At 37.7% G+C, this 23,854-nt stretch overlaps 1 pseudogene across 1 annotated transcript; it reads left to right on the plus strand.

Moving 5' to 3' along the window:
- The first annotated feature begins 2,153 nt into the window (after nucleotides 1-2,153).
- LOC143605962 (uncharacterized) lies at nucleotides 2,154-18,115 on the plus strand (annotated as a pseudogene). Its single transcript, XR_013148652.1, has 19 exons — nucleotides 2,154-2,268; nucleotides 2,367-3,222; nucleotides 3,356-3,667; nucleotides 3,740-3,925; nucleotides 4,031-4,145; nucleotides 4,216-4,373; nucleotides 4,447-5,044; nucleotides 5,346-5,410; nucleotides 5,503-5,604; nucleotides 5,876-6,018; nucleotides 8,372-8,427; nucleotides 8,956-9,561; nucleotides 9,635-9,816; nucleotides 14,693-14,996; nucleotides 15,091-15,339; nucleotides 15,583-15,692; nucleotides 16,356-16,614; nucleotides 16,685-17,044; nucleotides 17,855-18,115. The product of XR_013148652.1 is annotated as an uncharacterized LOC143605962 (transcript).
- The last annotated feature ends 5,739 nt before the right edge of the window (nucleotides 18,116-23,854 follow it).

Consider the following 23,854-nt stretch of genomic DNA (forward strand, 5'->3'; position numbering starts at 1 on the left):
CAAGTGTTATCGAACCAACTTCAAGAACTCTCCTATAAGGGATTTATCCGTCCAAGTTCTTCCCCTTGGGGCGCTCCCGTTCTCTTCGTGAAAAAGAAAGATGGCTTGTTTCGCATATGTATCGATTACCGTGAATTTAATAAACTCACCATAAAAAATCGTTACCCTTTGTCTCGAATCGACGGCCTCTTTGATCAATTCCAAGGCGCAACTTGTTTTTCCAAAATCGATCTTCGATCGGGTTATCATCAATGGCCTGTTTATGAAGACGACGTCCCTAAAACCGATTTCCGTACTCGGTATGGACATTACGAATTCATGTTTATGCCATTCGAATTAACCAATGTACCCGCAGTATTCATGGATCTCATGAACCGCGTTTGCAAACCATTCTTGGACAAATTCATAATTGTTTTTATCGATGATATCCTCATCTTCTCCAAGACCAAAGCCGAACATGAGCATCATTTACTTTCCATTCTTGATCTCCTTAGAAAAGAACAACTTTATGCCAAGTTCTCAAAATGTGATTTTTAGTTAAAGGAAGTTCAATTTTTAGGACAAATCGTCAACGACAAAGGTATTCATCTTGATCTCGCCATAATCGAGGCCGTAATGTAGCATCCTTAAATTTTCCGTAACCTGAATGACTCGCTTTGTAGAGTTTGTAAACCTAGAAAGCTGTAAGGTGATAGGTTATTGCTAGATCTTTGTTGATTGAGATTGCTAGATTTAGTTCTTCGTAAGGAGTCCGTCTAGGTTTGATTAATTAATATTGTCTAGCGAGTCAATTAAGTTCGTCAAATTACCTTTGATTTCCGCGCTGTAAGGTAGGATTTCACCATAAAGGTACTCGTTCATAATTAATTAGATAACTGTAAGGAAGTCTAATATTAAAATTGGTGTTTTTAAGAACTTAATAGAAATCCATAGGTGTCTTCTTGAAGGGTCAGGGGTCCTGTTCGGTTTTGTTTTAAGTGATTATTTTATGATCCCAATTCCATAACAAGCATTTTCCTAATAATTGATAACTGAAACTTTGGGGATTCTAGCCTAGGTGGTTTTTCATCATCATCTTATTTAAATCAATTAAAATTGTCTCTTGTTTATTTTACTTATTTTTCTTAATTAGTTTAATTTTAGTTTTTTAAGTAAACCCCCTCTTTAATAATAATAATAATAATAGTCAATAGTCGTGTCAGTTAGTCGAGTCTAATTAGTTAATTTACGTAATTTAAAGAGTCTCATGGGTTCGATATCCGGACTTACTTAGCTTTACTAGAGTCGATCGGTTCACTTGCCGGCTACTAGTTTAGTTGAGTTTTAGAGAGTCTAGAGTATTACTTAGTGTCTAGATTAGCGTAATTTAGTTAATAATTATTATACTGCTTTTAGCACATCAACTATATATTATCACTTTTATCACTTCATCTTCCCCAATTATAATTAGGGTTCTTAGGTATTAATTCCAGACAATTAATCCATTCCAACTCCAAGATTTAATCAAGTTATAATAACAAGTGAACACATCTAATACCTATTATCTTAAATGAAATGTTCACCACATCCAGAATCTTCTATAAGTTCATTTGATTCATGTACATAACTACCAAAAAGTCAAACAAAAAACACAAACACACTAGAGATATCAAACCAATAACTCTCAAGAAACCGACATATATGCACTCAACGAATGTTAATCTTAAACACCACCGTCGCCGTCGTGAAACTTCACACTTCCGCCGCTTTATCGGAATTATTGAAGCGATTGGTGGTGGGATTTGAGAGATTTTAGGGTTTGAGTGATGAAATCTAGGGTTTGAGGATTTGAGAGATTCGATTAATTGTTATGAAACTGATAATGAAAATGATGAGATTAAGAGGGATTACTTGGTCTATAAAAAAGATCTGAAATATAGAAATCATATTTATTAAATAAAAGAAAATAATATATGGAAATTTGTGATAATTGGGGGTTAGGAATTGCAGATGGTTTGAAACGAAGCCTTTGTGACTGTGTCCAAACCCTACTACTACTACTAGCTCTATTCCATGGAATTCCAATCATAATAATAATAGGATTCAGTACCTGATTGTTGAAATGCCTCCTCTTGAATAAGATAATTAGTGTTTTTGATTGAATTAAACATACTATGGATCTAGACGCCTTCCTGCAACTTCACGATGATGACGAAGAAGAAAAGGAAGATGATGATGATTCCCACCACCGCATCGATGAACTTCTCCTCCTCATCGACGAATCTGACGGCTCTGCTTCTTCTTCTTCTTCTTCTTCTTCTCCGAGAAGCAATAATAATAATAATAATAATAATAATAATAATAATAATAATAATAATAATCAACAGTTGATTCTTCTTCTCCTCATCATCGATTGACAAGTGATGATAGTTTTCGTTCCACTAGTCAATTACCTCGCTTCTTCAGGTCAAATGCTAATAAGCCTGGGGCAGCACTCGCAGCCGCTGCTGCAGCTTCTCGCTTGATTCCAACTCCACATGCCGCCGCTATTAGGGACAAATCATCCACTCTTATTCTTGCTCAGCATTCACTTGAAATCATCGATGATGCAAAACAAGATCTTAAAATCGATGATCATTTAGATACCCAACACAATGGGGAAGAACTCGTTACTAACAACAATCTCGATGCAACAAATGCCTCTGAGGTGGACATTGATCTTCATTTCAGAGAGAGCAGCTCTCCTTTGAGTACGGTGTCAGTTCCAGATGACAGCAGTATTGAGGACGACGACAACCCCGCACCTATCATTACCTTACATTCTATTGACATGGATGTGCTTAAGGAGGACTCCTCATCAAAAGCCGAGGATTTCGAAATCCATGAAGAACTCCAACCAGAAGCTGATGACAATCCAAAAAAAACTCATAACCCCCTTCAGTTTGCTGAGGAACTTGAAAAGAAGCTTGCGTTTACGGCTCTGCACTGGAAGAGGGTGCCGCTGCCCAACCAATGAAGCTTGAAGGTGTAAACACGGGATCATCGGTGTTGGCTTATTTCAGTACTAGCACTGATAACATCATTACCAGGACAATATCCTCTCCGTCATTCAGGCGAGACCATGGAACTCCACAAGTCCTAGCAGTTCATCTTAACTACATTGCACTCGGAATGTCTAGAGGGTTAATCGTTGTCGTTCCCAGCAAATACTCTCCACATTATGCTGATAACATGGATGCTAAGGTTCCAATTACACGACTCTCATTAATAGTATCAGTCTATTAGATGCTGTTATGATTTGTTGTTTCTTGTAACTAGTCTTTAAGTTAAAATGCATATATATATATATATATATATATATATGCTTTTCTTTCAGATGTTAATGCTTGGATTACAAGGCGATAGGTCCTATGCCCCGGTCACATCCATGTCCTTTAAACATCAAGGAGACCTAATTTTCGAAGGATATGCTGATGGGCATTATACTGCTTGGGATATCCAAAGGGCCTCTGCTGCAAAAATTGTTACCGAGCATAAAGCTCCAGTAGTTCACATGCTATATCTGGGGATGGATTCTCAAGTGACTCGTCAGGTCCACAGGGTTAGCGGTGATAGTAAAGGTGTTGTTAAGTTGATTCGCTTTTCTCCATTTTCATGGCTTAGCAGGTTCTCTACATCTAAACCCTCGGTAAAATTCTACCTCTTTTTGTGGTTCTTGTTCATACGTGCATCACATCTAACCTTAATTTTCTTAAAGTAGACTCTTCTTGATGAATCAACAAGCACAGTTGTATGCGCGTCGCCCCTAGTAACGGAGGAAATTTTTGGAAGTTCTTCCACAAGCACTGCCATTGGTACGAGTGGCACTGAAAGTACGACAGGAGGTGATTTGACTTCCGCTGAAGAAGGTGTGGTCATATTTGTCACTCATCAGTCTGCTCTCGTGGTATGGAATTCTTTGAAGACTAGACCTTATGCATAAATTATCTTATTAGCTTTGTTACTATGGCACTAATATAATCTTGTACAATGCCTTCACCTTGTTTTGTAGGCCAAAGTCATTTCTAACAAACCAGAAGTCTACGCTCAGCTTCCCAAGCCTGATGGGGTCCGGGAGGGTTCCATGCCTTACGCTGCTTGGAAATATATACCTCCCTCACAGGCTGGTATGTTGCAAATTGAGTTGATGACTCACATGCTGAAACTTTTTTGGTAATATGATAATTTTTCTTACAGAGAATGTCCAGGTAATCGAGTCTGGAACCGCGCCACTGCTCGCGCTTGCTTGGGATCACCAAGTACAGGTTGCAAAATTGGTGAAGTCAGAACTAAAAATACATGCAAAATGGACCCTCGAGAGTTCAGCAATAGGGGTTGCTTGGCTGGATGATCAGGTCATTGCATAGTTACAATGTGACTTTTGTTATCCATTTGAAGGAAACTATAACAGATGTTATGCTTGTTCAGATGTTGGTGGTGCTAACATCAGCTGGAAAGCTCTGTCTGTATGCTAATGATGGGACTTTAATTCATGACACAAGTTTCGCTGTAGATGGAGGCAGAGGAGATGATGTCATTGGACATCACACCTATTTCTCCAATGTCCTTGGCAAAGCTCATCACAATTATATAGCTGTTAGGGGTGCTTCTCTGTATCTACTTGGACCTACACATCTTGTTGTTTCTCGCCTTCTTCCGTGGAAGGAACGCGTCGAAGTTTTGCGCAGAGGCGGTGACTAGATGGGTGCTTTCAACATGGAAATGGTGCTATATGATGTTCGAGCCCATGGTGTTTTTGATCTTCCTAGATCATTGGATGATGTTCGAAAAGTAATAATGCCCTACCTAGCGGAGTTGCTATTAGCATATGTTGATGAGGTCTTTTCTTATATATCAGTAGCATTAGGTAACCAACTGGAGCACTTGAAGACTGATAGTTACTCTATCACTTCAGAGCAGTACACAAGTGTTGGTGGGGTTACAGTCGAGTTATGTGTTCACATCAAGAGAACTGACATCCTGTTTGATGAAATTTTATCCCGTTTTGAGTCTGTTCAACAAAAAGGTACATTGTATTTCTCTTAGCACATGGCCCTTTCCATGTTAATATTTTGGTTTGATTAATTAAGCAAAGCCTTTGTCACTAACTAACTTGGTTTTAAAATGTGCGCATAATATGCAATGCACATGGTGCGGTGATGAAAACGCATTGCTGCAGTTCAATTCTGTAACCTGTTTCTGGTTTTTGAATCACAAGTTTATTAATTTGTACCTGATTTTATAAATTCTAAGTGTGTTTTTATGCTTAATTCTGCCTCTGAATAGAATCATTCAGTTTTTATATTTCTATTTATTTTCTGTTTCAGAGACATTTTTGGAGCTTTTGGAGCCATATATTTTGAAGGACATGCTTGGATCACTTCCACCCGAGGTATTTCTTGTTTACGTCTTTTGTATGCTATATCTTTACATCCAGGAGCTAGTGCATGTTGTAGCTATAATAATATTTTTCTTTTCTTGAAGATTATGCAAGCACTGGTGGAGCACTATAGCGCAAAAGGTTGGCTGCAGCGAGTTGAACAATGTGTTCTTCACATGGACATTTCTTCCTTGGACTTCAATCAAGTAGGTTTGATAGAAACATTGCAAAGCTGAACTTCTCACACAACTAAATAGTACGCTTTCAAGAAAAAATCACGTAAAGATATAACAAAGAACTCTAGAAATGACATTTAACACCTAAATACATACACTCTCACCTCATGTGCGGTGTTATTAAGAAATATGAACAAATATTTTGTTTAAAAGTCAGGTAGAATAGGGAAACACAAGTATTTAGCCACAATTCAAGGATGTGTTTTTCCTCACATCTTTTCTCATGATTTGTATGTGTCAGGTCGTCACGTTATGTCGGGAACACAATTTGTACAGGGCCTTGATATATTTGTTCAATAAAGGTCTAGATGATTTCAGGACACCCTTAGAGGAGCTGCTTCTGGTATTCACAAACAGTGATGGCGAGAATGCTCCATCACTTGGGTACGTCATTTCATTATGGGATAGCTAATCTTTTCAAATTCACTTTACCATATACAACACCTCATTTCATTATCAATGATAGCTATTTACATTGTAAATTGTTGAGGCTATCATCATTCTCATACATACAAAGCATACAGTTTTGTTTTTTTTTTTAATTTGTTATAGAAAAGGTTGTTGCTCAAGGAGAACCCCTTTATAAATTATATCCACAAATGATTAGTTGCTAAATCTCTGTTTATAGTTTACCATTTAAGCTACAGGCGGCCCCTGTCCTTAGCTTGCGGGACATATGTAGAATGTAGAGCCCCATTATATTTGTAATCCTTTTTACTAAGGGCGTGTAGAAAACTGAACTAATTGATCCATAACCAAATTAACCGATGAATCCGAACAGCTATAACCGACCCATACCAAAACCCGTTGGGTTGGCCAAATGATTTACTGAAAACCGACTATAGTGGGTCGGTTATGGTTTAGAAGATTTTCATACCTGCTAATATCGAACCGAACCAGGTATATGTATTTTTTAATATTAGCAATTATATTATGTTTTTTATTGCCATGTAACATAGTGTATATATAAATGTGTAATAACAATTTATTCCATAGTAAAAAAAAAATCAAGTCAAAACTTTCAGGCCAAAATAATGCCCAATTATATTGTAACAAGCTATTTTTAGCTAGACCCGAATTCGCAGTTAACCGACCCACTATAACCTTCGAAATCGATTAACCAAAACTGCCATAACTGGTCGGTTATGATTATGGTTTTCCATTAACCGACATCTTGGTTATGGTTATGGTTATGGTTTTGGACCAAAACCCATAACTGACCCATGAACATCCGTACTTTTTACATACATACACAAGGTACAAAACCTCTCGCAGTTCATTTTGCTGTATTAAAATCATTTCTAAATCAAAGCATTATATATATATATAGGGTAAGGATCCTAAAAGAACCATTTTGGACCACTAAAAAATCTCTAAAAAAATGATAAAACAAAAATTTTTAAAAAGTAAAAAAACCAAAAGTCTTATATTTCATTCCGGTTACATAAAAAAAACGTCGTATTATACACATTTGTATAATTTCATTTAATCTCTAGTTACGTAATGTACACATATGTACATTATCATTTACCTTAAATTGTATATATGTGTCTAAAAAAACATGTATGTACATATTATACATATATATAATATAGCTAAACTGAAACGTTTTTTTATGAAACCGGGATGATAAATAAGAATTTTGGTTTTTTTTACTTTTTTCTTTTTTGCATTTTTTTTGTTATATGATTTTTTTTTCATTTTTGGGTTTTTTGTGGTCCAAAATGGTTCTCACTGTTCTCAATTTTCAAATAGTTTTCACATGATCCTGATCCTATATATATATATCAATATCATTACAGAACTCTTAAATTTTTTAAGAACTCGAAGGAACCCTTGAAAACTAACATTTTTTATAAAATTTTTGTATGTTAATGTTATTTGAGTGTAGTTTTATCATTCTTTATATTTATATTTACGATTACAATTTTGAAAATTTGTATTTATGCATATCTATGTTTTTTCTTACACATGTAAATTTGTTAGTACATAAATTTTACACATATGTAAACTTGTGATTAATATATGTAATAAAAAATTTATATATATAATATGATAAAACTACTTTTAAATAATGTTAATATATAAAAAAAATAAAAAAATATTTGATTGTTAAGAGTTCCTAAGAGTTCTTAAGTTTTGTAGAGTTCTTAAATAATACCAACCCTATATATATATATATATATATATATATATATATATATATATATATATCCTGTGATATATACAGAAAAAAGTCTCGAATTGAGCATAAATGCAGCATTGTAATTGATTAGTCACTGATTTAGTGGAGATTACTTGCTAATTGGGATACTGATTCGATTTCACCTAGTCAGACCAACAAATCGGCAGCCGGTCAAATCTGGTCCAGATTGGCCCAAATTGGTCAAAACCGGTCAAGTTTTGGTCAACGTTAACAAAATAAGTCAAAATTGGTCAAACTCTTTGAAGTATTTCAAAAGTTATATGCTTATACTTATTAATCCAATCCAATTAATAAGTTTGAAAAGTTATATATATAATTGTGTGTGTGTAATTTTGAAATTTACATATAAGATTCCAATCCAATTAATCTCTAGTCGGTACACAATCGCCCGACTAGTGCCTAGCGAGCTCCACAACTGCCTAGATCGCCCTCCATTGTAAATACAGTGTATCCTGTTATTAGCATTTTTTTCTTCTTTCTTATTAAAGTTTTATCCACGTGTCTATTTCATGCCATGGGTTTTGTAAACAGGTACAGAATGCTAGTTTATTTGAAGTACTGCTTTTCAGGCTTAGCTTTTCCTCCAGGCATGTCATCTGTCTAATGATATAAAATATTATTTTGTATATATGACTAGGCCTGTAAACGAACCGAACAAACACGAACAAGGGTATGTTCGTGTTCTATCATTTAACTTTAAACGAGAACGAACACGAACACTTAATCGAACAAAAATTTGGTGTTCATGTTCGTTTATATAAAATCTAAACGAAATGTTCACGAACATAAACGAACATAATTGAATAAAGATAAACAAACATATTTGAACATGTATGAACCTACTTAAACGAACACAAACATGAATGAACACACTTAAATGAACACAAACAAACATAAATGAAAGAACGAAACATGTGTTCATGTTTGTTTGTTTAATTAACTTAACAGAAAAATTTTGTTCATGTTCGTTCGTTTATCAAATAAACATAAACTAACTTCACGCTGAAAGGTTCACAAACAGTTCATCGAATGCTCGATTCGTTTGCAGGCCTATATATGACTCTAGATTTGGATTCTCATTTTTTATTTTTTCTTTTTACTAAATGTATAATCAGGACATGGAGCTCTTTCTCCTGCACGTTTACCGTCTCTTAGAAGGGAGCTTATACACTTCTTGCTGGAGGATTATAATGCCCCAAGTCCATGGGGATTGGCTAACTTATCAGCCACAAATTCATACAAGAATCTCTATCATCTCTTGGAGCTGGACACTGAAGCAACGCTAAATGTTTTGAGATGTGCATTTATAGATGAAATTCAAAAGCCAGATCATCTTTCGCATGAAAAGGATTCTACATCTCAGGGTCAAGATCTGACTCAAAAGACCGTAGACGCTCTGGTTCTCATATTAGAAACTAGCAAATCTATTAGCACTCCGACTATTCAACCCGACACAGTTTGGCCTTCAAAGGATGATATAGGTCATATACTAGAGTTTATTTCTAGTTTTGTTTCCCGTGGAGAGGCCAAAGTCTCGAATGAGTTGCTAGGTCAAATGTTTGAGTATTTGACTTTAGATGCTAGCATTCCAGCAAACGGTGAAATGAAACGTGAAATTTCGTTTAAAACAAGAGAGAAGGAGGTCCTTGCACTTTTGAAAGTTGTGCCTCAGACAGGACAGATACTTGTTAGACATGTGTGAGAAGGTTCACTTTTGCCAGGTTCCAACGACTCTTTCTCTCTCTCTCTCTTGAATGCAAAATGACCGATAATTGTGTTCATGTATTTATCTAGGTATGTGGCTTCATTTATGACAGCAGACACCAGTATTTAGCTGCTCTTGATAGCTTCATGAAAGATGTGGATGAACCAGTTCACGCTTTCTCTTATATCCATAATTTGCTGCGAACAAAGTGGCTTGATTATATGGAAGCAGCAGTCATTTCACGAATTCCGGATTTAGTTCAAATAAGCAGGTTGTTATTTCAGATGCTGAATTTCCCTAGCTATATGAAGAGGTAGGTCCCAGCAGAGCCCAGTTGGACCCGCAAGACTCACCTTGAAGAGGGACGTCTGCGCAAAGACCAACTGGTTCCGCAGGACCCACCATGCTCAGAGAGATGAAGACCTTACGCGCAGTACGCCAGCTGTTCCCGCAGGAAAAGCCTCCCAATGGTGAAGTACCCCGCCTGTTCCCGCAGCTGCGGATACAAGCCATCAGGGAAGGCTACTCGCACTAACAGTAAGGCTACACGCACAAGACACTAACTCAATAATTCAGTAATGTCACCTGAAGAAGGAATGAGCAAGGCGGGAATACTCCCGCCCAAATGAGCCAGTCCGTACGCTTCTGGAGGATCTTATGTACTATACCTGCCAAGGTATGGACAAAATAGACAAGATCTGACCAAAGCAGCCCATCACAGGGTGACAGCTCACTGACAACAGTACGAGGAGGAGCACGCTCTAGTACAAAATGTCACTATCAGCCGCTGCCTACTCACCAACCCTCATCGTGGCACGTACATAGCCTGCAGTTGGTGGAAAAGGAATAGTACACAGCCGGCCATGTCACTATCAGCCGCTGCCTATCCACCAACCACCAGCATGGCACGTGCGTAGCCCACAGTTGGTAGAAAAGGAATATTATACAGCTGGCTGTACCTGCTTGGAAACCTACCTTCGGCTATAAATACTCCAACACCTTGGAATGGTAAGGACATCATCTGATATCGCATCTTATCTAGCAATCTCTTAATATACACTTATATTCAGAGCAATCTAGTCTGATTCTCACGCCGGAGGTTGGTCACAAAAAGGAACCCCCCCCCCCTTCTCAGTGACGAGCTTACGGTATCTGTTTTGCAGGTCATCTGAAGAACAATCTTCTCTGCTGAACCTCATCCTCGTGGGAAACATTACTTAACCCCAAGATTATTTATAATCTGCCCCGGGTCACCTAGTGTTTCTTCATTGGCGCCATCCATGCATAAAAGCTAGAACTAATTTTCAGTTTTTTCAAAATCTCTGGAAAGATGGTTAAGGTTACTCCGATGCCAAGGCCAACGAGTGACCAAGAAACTCCGGTAGGCACAACCCCAGCTACTGGGGGGAACACCGGCGAGTACACAATTTTTACGAACACTACCCCGGTTACCCAAGCCGGGGCAAGTGCAGTAAATAATCCTCCCCTGGGATTCACCGATACCCAGTTGGAGACAACAGACGAGGCTCCCCCGCCAAACACTTGATCAAGTTAAAGCGTGGGCGGAAGCACGTCAGAAGAAATTCCAAGCTGAGTTGGATGAACGCTTACGTTCACTCCAACGGGCTGACGAATTCGGAAGCACTCGACAACAGCTCAACATGAGTAATGAGTGCGAGTATGATAAAGATTGGGAAGAATCTGACAGTGACGCAAACCCGCGCCATAGGGCGAAAGGGAAGCGTAAACAAGCAGATTTCCACAGAAGAAATTTTGGAGAAACCTTTAAACCAAAAAACGCGGGTGGAAACCCACGTGACTTCTCTAAAACCTTCAGACCAACTGTTGCAAATGCGGGAACGTCCAAATTTGCAAGGGACATTGCGGAAGCAATTGCCCCGAAAAGTGCCAAACAAATGTCCAACATAGGCACATATGATGGTATATCTGACCCAGACGATCATTTGAACAGATTCATAGCGGGGACAACCGTCAGCAATTGGACGGAACCCACGTGGTGTTACATGTTTCAAATGACGCTTGTTGGGGCAGCCAGAGCGTGGTTCGACCGTCTACCGGTCTACCACATCTACGATTGGGCAGACTTCCAGCAAAATTTCAGCCAACACTTCAGTCAACAAAGAAAGTATACCGAAGAGCAATGGACGATCCTCAACTGCATCCGAGAGGAAGATGAGTCTTTACTAGACTTCATCACGCGCTTCAATTCAAAGAAGCTAAGTCTGGGCACTATTAGCGAAGATCTTGTCCGCGCTGCTTTCATCCAGGGCGCGGAAGACCTAGAGCTCATCCGCACCTTAACGGGTAAAGATGGCATGCCATCCACGTGGGATGCCATCATGACAGCAGCTAAACGCTTCGCGGAAACGGAAAAGCAACTGGGTAGAGATCTTCCCCAGAGTACAAACCTCTACACTCAAAAAACAAGAGAAAACAACGTCCTTACGGCCCGACAAAACAAAAAGAGGAAGCTTGGTATTTGGCAGTCAAGGGTAAACTTTGGCACCTCATCCGGCTCGCACCCTCGGTTAGGCGGAAAGGATAACATGCAGTCGTCGAACGGAACTCCAGATGGACGCCACTCACCAAAAGCGTCACCGAGATATTTGCCACCGAGAGGCTCCCATGGCCAGAGGCTCCAATAATCCGACAGCGTCCAAACGCTGATCAAAGCAAATCCTGTGACTTCCACAGGACAAAAGGCCACACCACGGAGGAATGCGTAGCCTTGAAGGACGTCGTCGAAGCATTCGTCAGAAATGGGAAACTCACTCACCTCGTGGCGTAATGGACGCTAAGTAGGCTAATGCGTGTAGAACCCTAGTTGGGGAAAACACGGATGAAACTGCAGCTTCAATGTTGGAGACTACATACTGCGTAAACAACGAGATTCCGAACCAGGTGCATATCGGCTCGAAAGGCTCGATGACACCCACATCCCAAGAACATGGAAGGGAGCTCAATTACACAGGCTGCATGAAGATCAATTCCAAACTTGTAAAGAAAAGGCCTAGAGCCACTTCTAATGGAAATGATTCTCCAAATCACATTGACGCTGATGGTCTTACATTTATACTTATGAACTTTCCAGACTGATATGCCGGTATTCACCGCATAAATATGGAAAGAAGTAAGTCGTTGCGTGTGGAAGGCGGCAAAACCCGCATAAACACAAAAAACACTTAGAAAATTTCTATGGAAAAGATGAGGAGAACCTTCACGCAGGTCAGATATAGGTAAAGTTTAGCCATTCTACTAAGTGAAAGTGACGGTCTTACCCGCACAATCACGAAAGAGAGCAAAACTTTAACCTATCATCTGCCACGTTGAAAGGTTAACTCATCCAAACTACTCAAGAAATTGCTAAGTTAAACTAAAATATGCGTGAAACAAAGATTCAAAATAAGAGGGAATACACCCCCTTACCTTGGTAACCAAGAAACCGTAAGACAAGTGAAGGTACAGTGTCAAGGCGAAACCCTTCACATACTTAGCACCTGCAAGGAATTGAAGCCAAGAATACCTTGGTAACCAAGAAACCGTAAGACAGGTGCGGGTACAGTGTCAAGGCGAAACCCTTCACATACTTAGCACCTGCAGGGAATTGAAGCCAAGAATACCTTGGAATTCAAGTAACTATAAGACGAGTGCGGGTACAGTGTCAAGGCGAAACCCTTCACATACTTAGCACTTGCAGGGAATTAAAACCAAGAAGGATCTTCTGGGCCATGCTTGTGGAAAGGGAAATAACATCCCCGCATAGCGGGAACGTTGAGAACTAGATTGTTTGAAGCTCCAAGATGGAATTGGTTGTTTAACATAATTGATCACTATGTCTAAAACTACCAAAACCTCGTGGAGAATCTACACAAGTAAAACTCAACGCTCCTGACTTGTGAGGAGGTTACACACCTACCCGCATCATACCCAAAGATCAAGCAGAAAAGTCGGGAATTTCTGCACGTGACATTAGGAAAACCGCGGGAAGAATCCCCACGGAAAACCTTAAAACTACAAACCCTTTTCAAAACCCATTGCTTAAGTCCAAAAGTTCACCTCACTTATTAACAATTCATGAGAAGAACATTGGACTGGGGGGACTTGAAGAGGTAGGTCCCAGCAGAGCCCAGTTGGACCCGCAAGACTCACCTTGAAGAGGGACGTCTGCGCAAAGACCAACTGGTTCCGCAGGACCCACCATGCTCAGAGAGATGAAGACCTTACGCGCAGTACGCCAGCTGTTCCCGCAGGAAAAACCTCCCAATGGTGAAGTACCCCGCCTGTTCCCGCAGCTGCGGATACAAGCCATCAGGGAAGGCTACCCGCACTAACAGTAAGGCTACACGCACAAGGCACTAACTCAATAATTCAGTAATGTCACCTGAAGAAGGAATGAGCAAGGCGGGAATACTCCCGTCCAAATGAGCCAGTCCGTACGCTTCTGGAGGATCTTATGTACTATACCTGCCAAGGTATGGACAAAATAGACAAGATCTGACCAAAGCAGCCCATCACAGGGTGACAGCTCACTGACAACAGTACGAGGAGGAGCACGCTCTAGTACAAAATGTCACTATCAGCCGCTGCCTACTCACCAACCCTCATCGTGGCATGTACATAGCCTGCAGTTGGTGGAAAAGGAATAGTACACAGCCGGCCATGTCACTATCAGCCGCTGCCTATCCACCAACCACCAGCATGGCACGTGCGTAGCCCACAGTTGGTAGAAAAGGAATATTATACAGCTGGCTGTACCTGCTTGGAAACCTACCTTCTGCTATAAATACTCCAACACCTTGGAACGGTATGAACACATCTTATACCATCACATATCTTATCTGCTCTAGCTATTTCTCTTAATATACACTTGTATTCAGAGCAATCTAGTCTGATTCTCACGCCGGAGGGTGGTCACAAGGAGGTACCCCCCTTCTCAGTGACGAGCTCACGGTGTCTGTTTTGCAGGTCATCAGAAGAATAACCATCTTTGCCGGACCTAACCCTCGTGGGAAACATCTACTTGACCCTAAGATTATCCGTAATCTGCCGGGGTAACTTAGTGTTTCTTCACTATACTTTCTTTTAATGATAAATAGCTTTTATAATCGTGTGTTAAACTTTGGCAGAGAGGGCACGATTTTTCTAGTTTTTGGACATTTTTTTCAAGAATTTCAACAAATTTTGGCCGAGCTGAGGTCTCATCCAAAAAGTCTCTTTCTCTTCCTAAAGACGGTTATTGAAGCTCATTCAATGGGCACCATGAGCTTTAGTTCTCTGAGGAAAGGAGAGCCTTTGTGTTTCACTGGTACAAGGGTAAAGCATCAGACCGACATGGTAGATGGTTTCTTAGAAAGACTATCAGAGTTTCCAAAGTCTTTGCGTGAGAATCCGGTTCCTGTAACTGATGAAATGACTGAGCTGTATCTTGAGGTAATTGCTTAATACAGTTTTGGTTATTTCCTTTATCTTTGTCAGATTATATGCTGATTGCAGCTACAAACTATGCTGTTTTTTTGTTCTGCAGTTACTATGTCAGTATGAACCGAATAGTGTTCTCCATTTTCTTGAGACATGTGAAAGCTATAGGGTAGACCATTGTTTACGTCTGTGCCAGGAGTATAAAATCATAGATGCTGCTGCTTTCTTATTAGAAAGGGTTGGAGATGTTGGAAGTGCTCTTTCATACACACTTTCTGATCTTGCGGATAAATTTAGCATGCTTGATGCTGCTTCTGCTGATTATGCCGGGGCGGATCATTTCATGAAGAAGGAGGTCTGTCACTCTTTCCTTACTCATTTTTTGTAGGGAGTTTTTGTATCCACCTCAAGACTTGCACATATCATGTTTACCCACCCAAAATCATTACATTATACGCTTAAACTACTTATTCAGTTTTATCTATTTTACTAAAACAACTAATAATATGGCCCTTATACTTACCATAATGACTTCTCAATGATAATAACAAGTCTTTAGACACTGTTGTAGGTTAATGACATATTACATATTGTATAGGTGAATGACATATTACATATTGTGCGAACTTGTGTTGGATTGTGCCAAAGGAACAGCTCTCGGTTAGATCCCAATGAGTCTGAGGCCCTCTGGTTTCAGCTGCTTGATAAGTAAGCACCATTCCTCCACTTACACAAACAGATAAAATAATAATAAATATTGGTTTAAATCATGTGATACATCTTGCCTTTATTTTACAACTCTGTTTTGTGATAAGATGTTGAAATATTGTTTATTGACAAGTATTAGTAGTATTTTAGTTACAAGAAAAGTTTTATTTTAGATAAATTTAGGTATCATTTTCCAAAATGTTGTAGGAAATCTTTTTTTATAAATAGGGCACTAAGGTTTTAATTTTATCATTTTTATAATATTTTGATTTGGAAGTCACCAGTTGGGAGAGACGATGGACCTTTTGAAACTCGATCAACCTATTTTACTACTTCTGTGCGTTTTTTTTTGTCCAAATTGCTTAAGCCAGATATTATCATTTTGTTATTCTAAAGCTGCTTGACATATTAGACTTCTGTTACAATATTGCTTCAGTCAGTTTTATTCTTGCTTTTTATTATAAATAGCCATTTATTTTTATACTGTTTTTATTCATTATCATTGATTTATCATGCATTTTTTTATATAAAATTTGGAAGATAATTGAATTTTAAAACTTCAGATTCCCATAGAAAGAAAATGAAAATTACTGGTATATTCTTCAAGAACATGCATGTGATACAATTTGGAACATGGTGATGTTAACATTTATTCATATGCAGATTTTGTGAACCGTTAACAAAACCAGGATCTGGTAAGGACCAGAACGGCACTTCATCTGCAACTATAGGGCCAGATAAAGGTTTGAGAAAGCTGTTGTCTATTTTTATTAAAGAGATTGTTGAGGGAATGATAGGATATGTTCGGTTACCGACTGTCATGATGAAACTTCTTTCTGATAATGGTAGCCAAGAGTTTGGTGATTTTAAACCTACGATACTCGGAATGCTCGGAGCATATGATTTTGAAACAAGAATTTTGGTATTTACTTATTTCTCTTGCCCTCTTTTAGGCATTATATAAAGAATAAAAGTGTATATTTTATTGTCAGGACACTGCGAGATCTTTGATCGAGGATGATACATATTATACCATGACATTACTCAAGCGAGGAGCGTCTCACGGGCATGGCCCTCAAAGCCTTATTTGTGTCATATGCAATTGTCTTGTTACTAGTGACTCCCCCGGGATCCGAGTGTATAGTTGTGGACATGCAAGCCATTTGCATTGTGAACCGGCCTCTCATGCCGGCTGCCCCTTTTGTATGCCAAAGAAAAAGTCTAGACTTCCTTCTGCCGCTGCTGCCAAGGGTGGATTGGTGAGTAAGGCGGCAATGCTACCAAAGCACAAGTTATCGTCACAAGGGACCCACCTTCAGGAGAAAGACGCACTTGATCGTCAGATATCCAGGGTCGGTTAGTTGTCTCTGCTTTCTTTTTTTTCCTACAAGTCACCTAGGGGTGTGCAAGAAACCAAAAAAAAACCGATCCGAAACCGAAAAAACCGAAATCATCAAATCAAAAAAACCGAACCGAAACAAACATTAACGGTTCGATTTCGGTTTTGCATGTAATAAAGACCGAGAAAAGCGAGAACCGAACCAAATTCCTAAATTTTTTATTTTTTGTTTTAAGTAATTTATAAAAATTTAATAAATATGTGACACACCATTATGCTATTTTAATGTCATATATTATATAGTTTTATTTATTAGTAGTTTTAATTCATTTACCGGATATTACTAATTATATTAATGTTAAACCTTAATTTACTCTTATATTCCACCAAACATATGTTTTTAGAGCTGAGGGTCTTCCTGGAAGCCACCTCTCTATCCCATCTGGGTAGAGGTACAGTGTGCCTACATCCCACCCTCCTCAGACCCTACTTATAGCTTGCTATTGGTGGGATCCCACTGGGTATGATTGATTGATTGATAATATATGTGACTTTAATATTTTTTTGTCAAGTGTATAATAGTCTATTAGTTAACGATTAACAAAATGACGTATACCTAAATTTATTATTTTTTGCCAACTTTTTTTTCGGCCTATTATTTTCAAGCTCAAATGGCGAAAACTGAAAAAACCAAAACCGAACGGTTTCAAAAAATCCAAAAACCGATGTTTTGGTTTCCTGTTAGGTTTTAGCCCAAAACCGCACCGCGCACACTCCTAAAGTTACCTACCTGCTAGCTGATACTGAGGTCTTATATCAACAGTATGAAATATTAAGTAACCTTGATAAAGACAAGAACCAAGTAGATAACATGCCACAGTTGAGACTTGCACCGCCAGTGGTCTATCAAGAAAAGGTTGCTATGTTGAGGGGTGAAGGTCCTAGCGGTGCCAGTGGTCCTAAAACGGGCAAGCAAATTTAAGATCTGAAAACAAAGGGACGATTTCTCTTGAAATCGAACATATTTGGTAAGTTGTTTTCTGCTTCACCGGTTCAAGACTCGTCTTTGAATTTTAAGTTTTGAACATCCCATCTCTTTTGCAGGCAAGGAAAAGATCAGCAGAAGATGACGTATGTCAAAGGCCTGTTTAGAGAGAATCTTGTTTGTAAAATGAAATTATGTTAGAGGAAGGGAGCACTATACGTAAACGTAATGCGTCATATAATGTAGTGAGAACGAATTTTGACGACGGTGTGCTTATGCTCCTTTTTTTTTGGGTTCAGAATTTTACGGATTTGAAAATTTTTAGATCCGATCTGATCCGAATTAGAGATTTTTCTATTAGATCCGAATATATTCGAATTCAATTCAGGATCGGATTTTGATAAAATCCGAATAGTCCAGAATCATCTGAATAATCCCTAAATAACATAATAGCATAATTTTTCTAGTTTGTGGTCCCTAGCAATTTTTACACGTTTAGAATCACAATAAAATACAAAACCGAAAAATAGGAATTAATCTTGAACATAAATTCAAAGTTCAAATTCAAATAATAGTCTAAATAAACATACAAAATTGGAAAATACCATTAAAAACATGTTTTATTTGAACAGATATCTGAACAATCAAGATTTTTTTACATTCCATATCTGAATCCGAATTAGTTATTTGGGTATTTGGATTGATCCGATCCGAATATGTAAATAAGAATTTGGATCGGTGTATTTGGGTTTCGGTTTCAGCTCGGTTTTCATGAACACCCCTAGTCTTAGTTGAATGGCAGGAGTAGCCTCTGTATCTCTTGGGATGGAAGTAAGGTTTGTCTATATCATATCCTCCTCATACCTTAATGATAGCTAATGCTATTAGTGAAATTATACTGGGTACGTTTGTTTTTGTTTATTATTATTTTTTTTAAACAACAAAGCATATATAGATAGAACAAAAATAAAAGCTACCAGCTAGTTGCTGGAGAGAACAAACAGTCCACATACAAAGAGAAAAACAAAACGAAACAAAAGAACACACTCGAGCTAAACCATAGTAAAATAAAAAGGATTAACAATCCAGTTCTCCCAAGCAATCTGTTTGTGCATAGATCTTGATTTGATCCCCCGAACAAATAGATCTTGATCTTTCAAAAGGACCTCCTTCGGGAGACCCCTATTATTAAAGATCTTCGCATTCCTCCGCTTCCAAATATACCATATGGAGGTATACATAATTGCAGATAGAATCCTTTTACCCAACATGGAATCGAAATGTGTCGGCACCTGAAGAAGCTCATCAAACGACTCGACCCCGTTCAAGTCCCAACCACACCACAAACTCACAAAGAGATATCCCTCCAAACCTTTTTAGCTCGAGCACAATCAAGGAATACATGTACGGTTGATTCAGCTATCAAAGAACACCAAGGACAAACCTTGGAAATAGAGTTAATACCTCTAACAATAAAATTAATTGCGACCAGGATTCTATTTAAAAGTAGTAGCATATAAAGGATTGTCAACTTTACCATATGGTATGCATGTACGGTTGTTCATTTGTTACGTTTCTTTCAGAGCCTAACATATATTTTGCAAGAGTTGATTTCATCCTAACATAAATGTTATAAAACCAAAAGGTTTTAAAAACCATTTGCCAATGACGTAGCCGGTCATTGTTACTTGTTAATTTTAAATAAATTGGAACTAGGTGAGAACACAAAGGATTGTCAATAAAGGTGACAGAAGAGTGTAAGGATGATGTTATGATTTTTCAAACGTATGTGCAATAAATTATAGCATGTGTATCTTATTAATGTTGCCTCTATTTTCCGGACTTGGTTGTGTGTTCTAACTAGCAGTCAACCGATCAATTATCAAGAGGGCTCGCACAATTAATTTTTCAAGGTCGGGTTTGTTTCTCTCGTCTATGTTGTTCTAACATTTCGATTATCACATACCGTCACTAGAAAAGATACCCGCGTGTCGTTGATTGCTAATTATCAAGTGATTATGTATATATATTAGAACCCAAGATTAAAAATAAAGTGTCAGTTTTGGTATTAGACTCTATGAAAGTTGTAATGCCCAAATTTCATTACTATTTAAATTTTAACTAGTTTTAAGAACCTGCTGCATTGCGGCAGGTTTGTAATCTTAATAGACATGTTCATTAGGTCACTGTTACAACCAAATCAGTATGACAATATTGCCTTACCGCCACCACCAAGTAACTGTCGTTTCTCTATTTTCTTATCCTCTACTAAACCACCGCCGCCGCCAAATACTACTTAGTTACAGCGTTCAAACATCGTAGCTCATTGATCTAGCAACCAAAAGTTACAATTATTTAATATGTATACAATAAAGTAATAATATGTACATTGTCACAACCTTTTAAAACCCATGAATTGTAAAAACTCGAGTTTTCAACTTGTAATTTATATCTGTAACCTAACCCGTTTTTATATTCGGGAAAATTTTACCCGTAAAAATGTTGCGTTTATCGAGTAAATTTTGTTATACTTAATTATTTATTATATTTAATTATTTTATATAAATTAACTTTCAATATATTCAACTTTAAACCCTAAACAAAACTATTATCCAAGTTTGTTTCCATCCCCATTCTCCAAGGACCTTTATGCAAAATCCGTATTATATTATTATCTTAACCCTTTTACCCTTTAACCGAACCCGAGATTCGGATCCAAAACCCCAAACCATAACCCAATTATGCCTTGCACCTTAATCCTCGTCGTAATTTTGGAATGAGATCAATGATAATATTCTTCTTGCCATAATCGACCCTGCCGACTTTGTTAATTAGGAAACGATATAATATATGATACATATTTTCTATTTTACTTGGCCGCCTATACCCGTTTCTGAATATACATTATAACGAGCATAATATTTCAATTGGTTTGGTTTGCATCTTCCTAATGGCCTCGCCATAACAAGCCCTATAATCAATTACGTTACGGTATCTTGCTCGTATCAGTTTGATCGATTGTTTGCGCCGGCTGTATTCGTCAAATTGGACATCAATTCATCACTAAATTAGGTAAGCAATACATGTAGCATATTCGTTTTCGATCCAATCGCAATAACCCTAACACTAATTTAACAAACAATAAACGGATTGATCAATTTTAGGTTTAGAGTTCATATTCAATTTGGGGGAGATTGGGCTTACTGTATTTGTGTGTTTTGTTTGTGTTTGATTACAACCAGACACCCCAGCGCAGCTGGTGGAGTGGTGTGGGTTATGCTTTGAGCCGGCTGGGGGACGCATGTTCGAACCCCAGTGATGATTGTCGTTTGAGTCAATCAAAAACCTAATTAAACTACCTAAATAGGATAAGTAAGGTATCGTATCCACCAAGATTATGTGGTCAATGTGATTCATGTACAGATTTAATATTATGAAGTAACTGGTTTTTAATGCTGATCACACAAGCAATTAAAGTAAATTTAGAGAATTAAATAACACGCAAATAAACGAGTTTCAAGCAATTAACAAAGAAAATCACACCCGAGAATTCAAGTAAGAAACCTACAGTTACCTCATGCAACCTAACAGAATAATTATTAACGATTAACTACAGACTGCTTAATTAGACTGTCATACCTCGACTTAGGGCCTAGGCGTGTGACCACAAGTTGGTACCTATTTTGTAAATATATCAGAGTTTATGGGTTAATTTTAGCGGAAGACTTTAGGTTGAATATAATATTAATTTACATTGAAAATTCACTTGGGAATTAAATACCCAAGTATCGGTTTACAAAAATATATGTTTCATATTACAAGGATTTTCTATCAAAAACGGAGCCATCTTGTCAAGCGCTTCTATCTTCATAAGACTCCAATCCTTGCTATTGATACTAATGCTTAATTACCTGCAATGGGTTGGAAAAATACGTCAGCTATATGCTGGTGAACACGTATGACTCAATAAAACATTTCGAACGACGATTACAGTACAAATATAGTTTTCTTGACAATCTCAGCGGAAGCATTGCTACTTCCGGTATATATACCACTGCCCTACACACATAACGGTATTCTCCGAGCCAAACGGCCCTGAACAGAGAACTAGTCATGACCGTTTCAGCCCGCGACTACCTTGCCTTTGATTGATTGATTGGGCTTTAACAGTTATGTTTGGATCCAGACACATGCGTATTCGGTCTGAGTTGATTTTATTCTCTACTTTGTATTATAACGTTTTAGAGATCACATGATCTCATGTAGACATTTGATTGACTCGTTAAGACAAACACCCGTTCATCTTATCGAGTATAAATATGTTTTGACTGATTGAAAAGGTTAACGTATTCACATGTACCATCGGTGTTGAAAACTTTGACTGATTGATTGAGAATGATATTTAACCTATACATAAATAGGTTTGTATGAATGTTTTGAATGGTGTTTCTTGAATAAACTATGATTGTAAACTTAACCTTGAAATCGTTTATTTCTTTGATTGTGAATGAAAAAACTTGGTTTTATGTGACGTTTGATATAGCATGCTTTGGCTTAATAGGTTATAACACGTTGGTAAGTTTCTCCAGGTAAGTAAACGGGTCCCTCGGTTGATTGGGATTTATATGAATTACTTTTCCTTAGGCAAGAAACTTACTACTAGTGATATCCCCCTTACAGTTACTTGATGTGCTAAAAGTAGTTATAAAATAAATAACTAAAATTATACTAATCTTGACACTAAGTAATACTCTAGACCCTTAAACTTAACTTAAACTACTAACCGGCAAGTGAACCGGTCGACTCTAGTACAGCTAAGTCCGGATATCGAACCCACGATACTCTTTAAATTACAAAACTAGCAAATTAGACTCAATTACAAGACACGACTAATTATTAATAATATTTGAGGGGGAATTTAATAATAATAATTAAAACTTATTAATAACTAACTAATGATTACTTTAATTAACTAATAATAAAACAAATAATATAATAATTAAACCTAAACCTAATTATTATAAAAATAATAAAACATAATCATTACCTTAAACTTAATTAATTATTAAAAACCTTAAACCCTAATAAGTTTTAACTAATAAACAATTAACCACTTAGATTAACTCAGATGATAAAGATAACTACCGAGGCCAGAATCCCCAAAGTTACGGTTATTAAATAAATGGAAAACACAAGTTATGGAACTGGGATCATAAAATAGACCCTTGACAGAAAACCCGAACAGGACCCTTGAACTTCAAGAAGACGCCTATGGATTTCTAAAAAGTTTTAAGACTCACCAGTTTTATATTAAACTTCCTTACGGTTATTTAATCGCTTATGTCTAAGTATCTTTTATGACAAAAACCTACCTTACAACGCGGAATTCAAAAGATAGCAAAGTAGACCCAATTAACTTAATAGACTAAGCCGACAATCAAACCTAGACGGACTCCTTACAAAGAACTAAATCTAGCAATCCCGACAAGCAAAGATCTATCAGCAACCTATCACCTTACTACACTACGTGAATATCGACCTTCGGCCACACATTTGGTCTGGGCGATTTACCACACTTCGGCTTAAATGTGTGGCTAAAAGGTCTTTGACCATGTTTGAAAACCTTCCAGAATGTTTTGGCCACACATATTATTCTTCATGTGACCATTCTATACCTAGTCAGGTACTTTTAACCACACTTTGAAAAAAAACTGTGAAAAAAACTAGCCACATTATAAAAACGTGTGGCGAAATGTGACCTACAGTCATAGTTTGTTTGATCTTTGATACATGTGACCAAAACACATGCATTAGCCACAAACTGTGACATTTAACTAG

The sequence above is a fragment of the Bidens hawaiensis genome, unplaced genomic scaffold (assembly GCF_021521415.1).
Source record: "Bidens hawaiensis isolate Kalapana, Puna unplaced genomic scaffold, B.hawaiensis_p1.1 tig00072206_1, whole genome shotgun sequence".
Lineage (NCBI taxonomy): Eukaryota > Viridiplantae > Streptophyta > Magnoliopsida > Asterales > Asteraceae > Bidens > Bidens hawaiensis.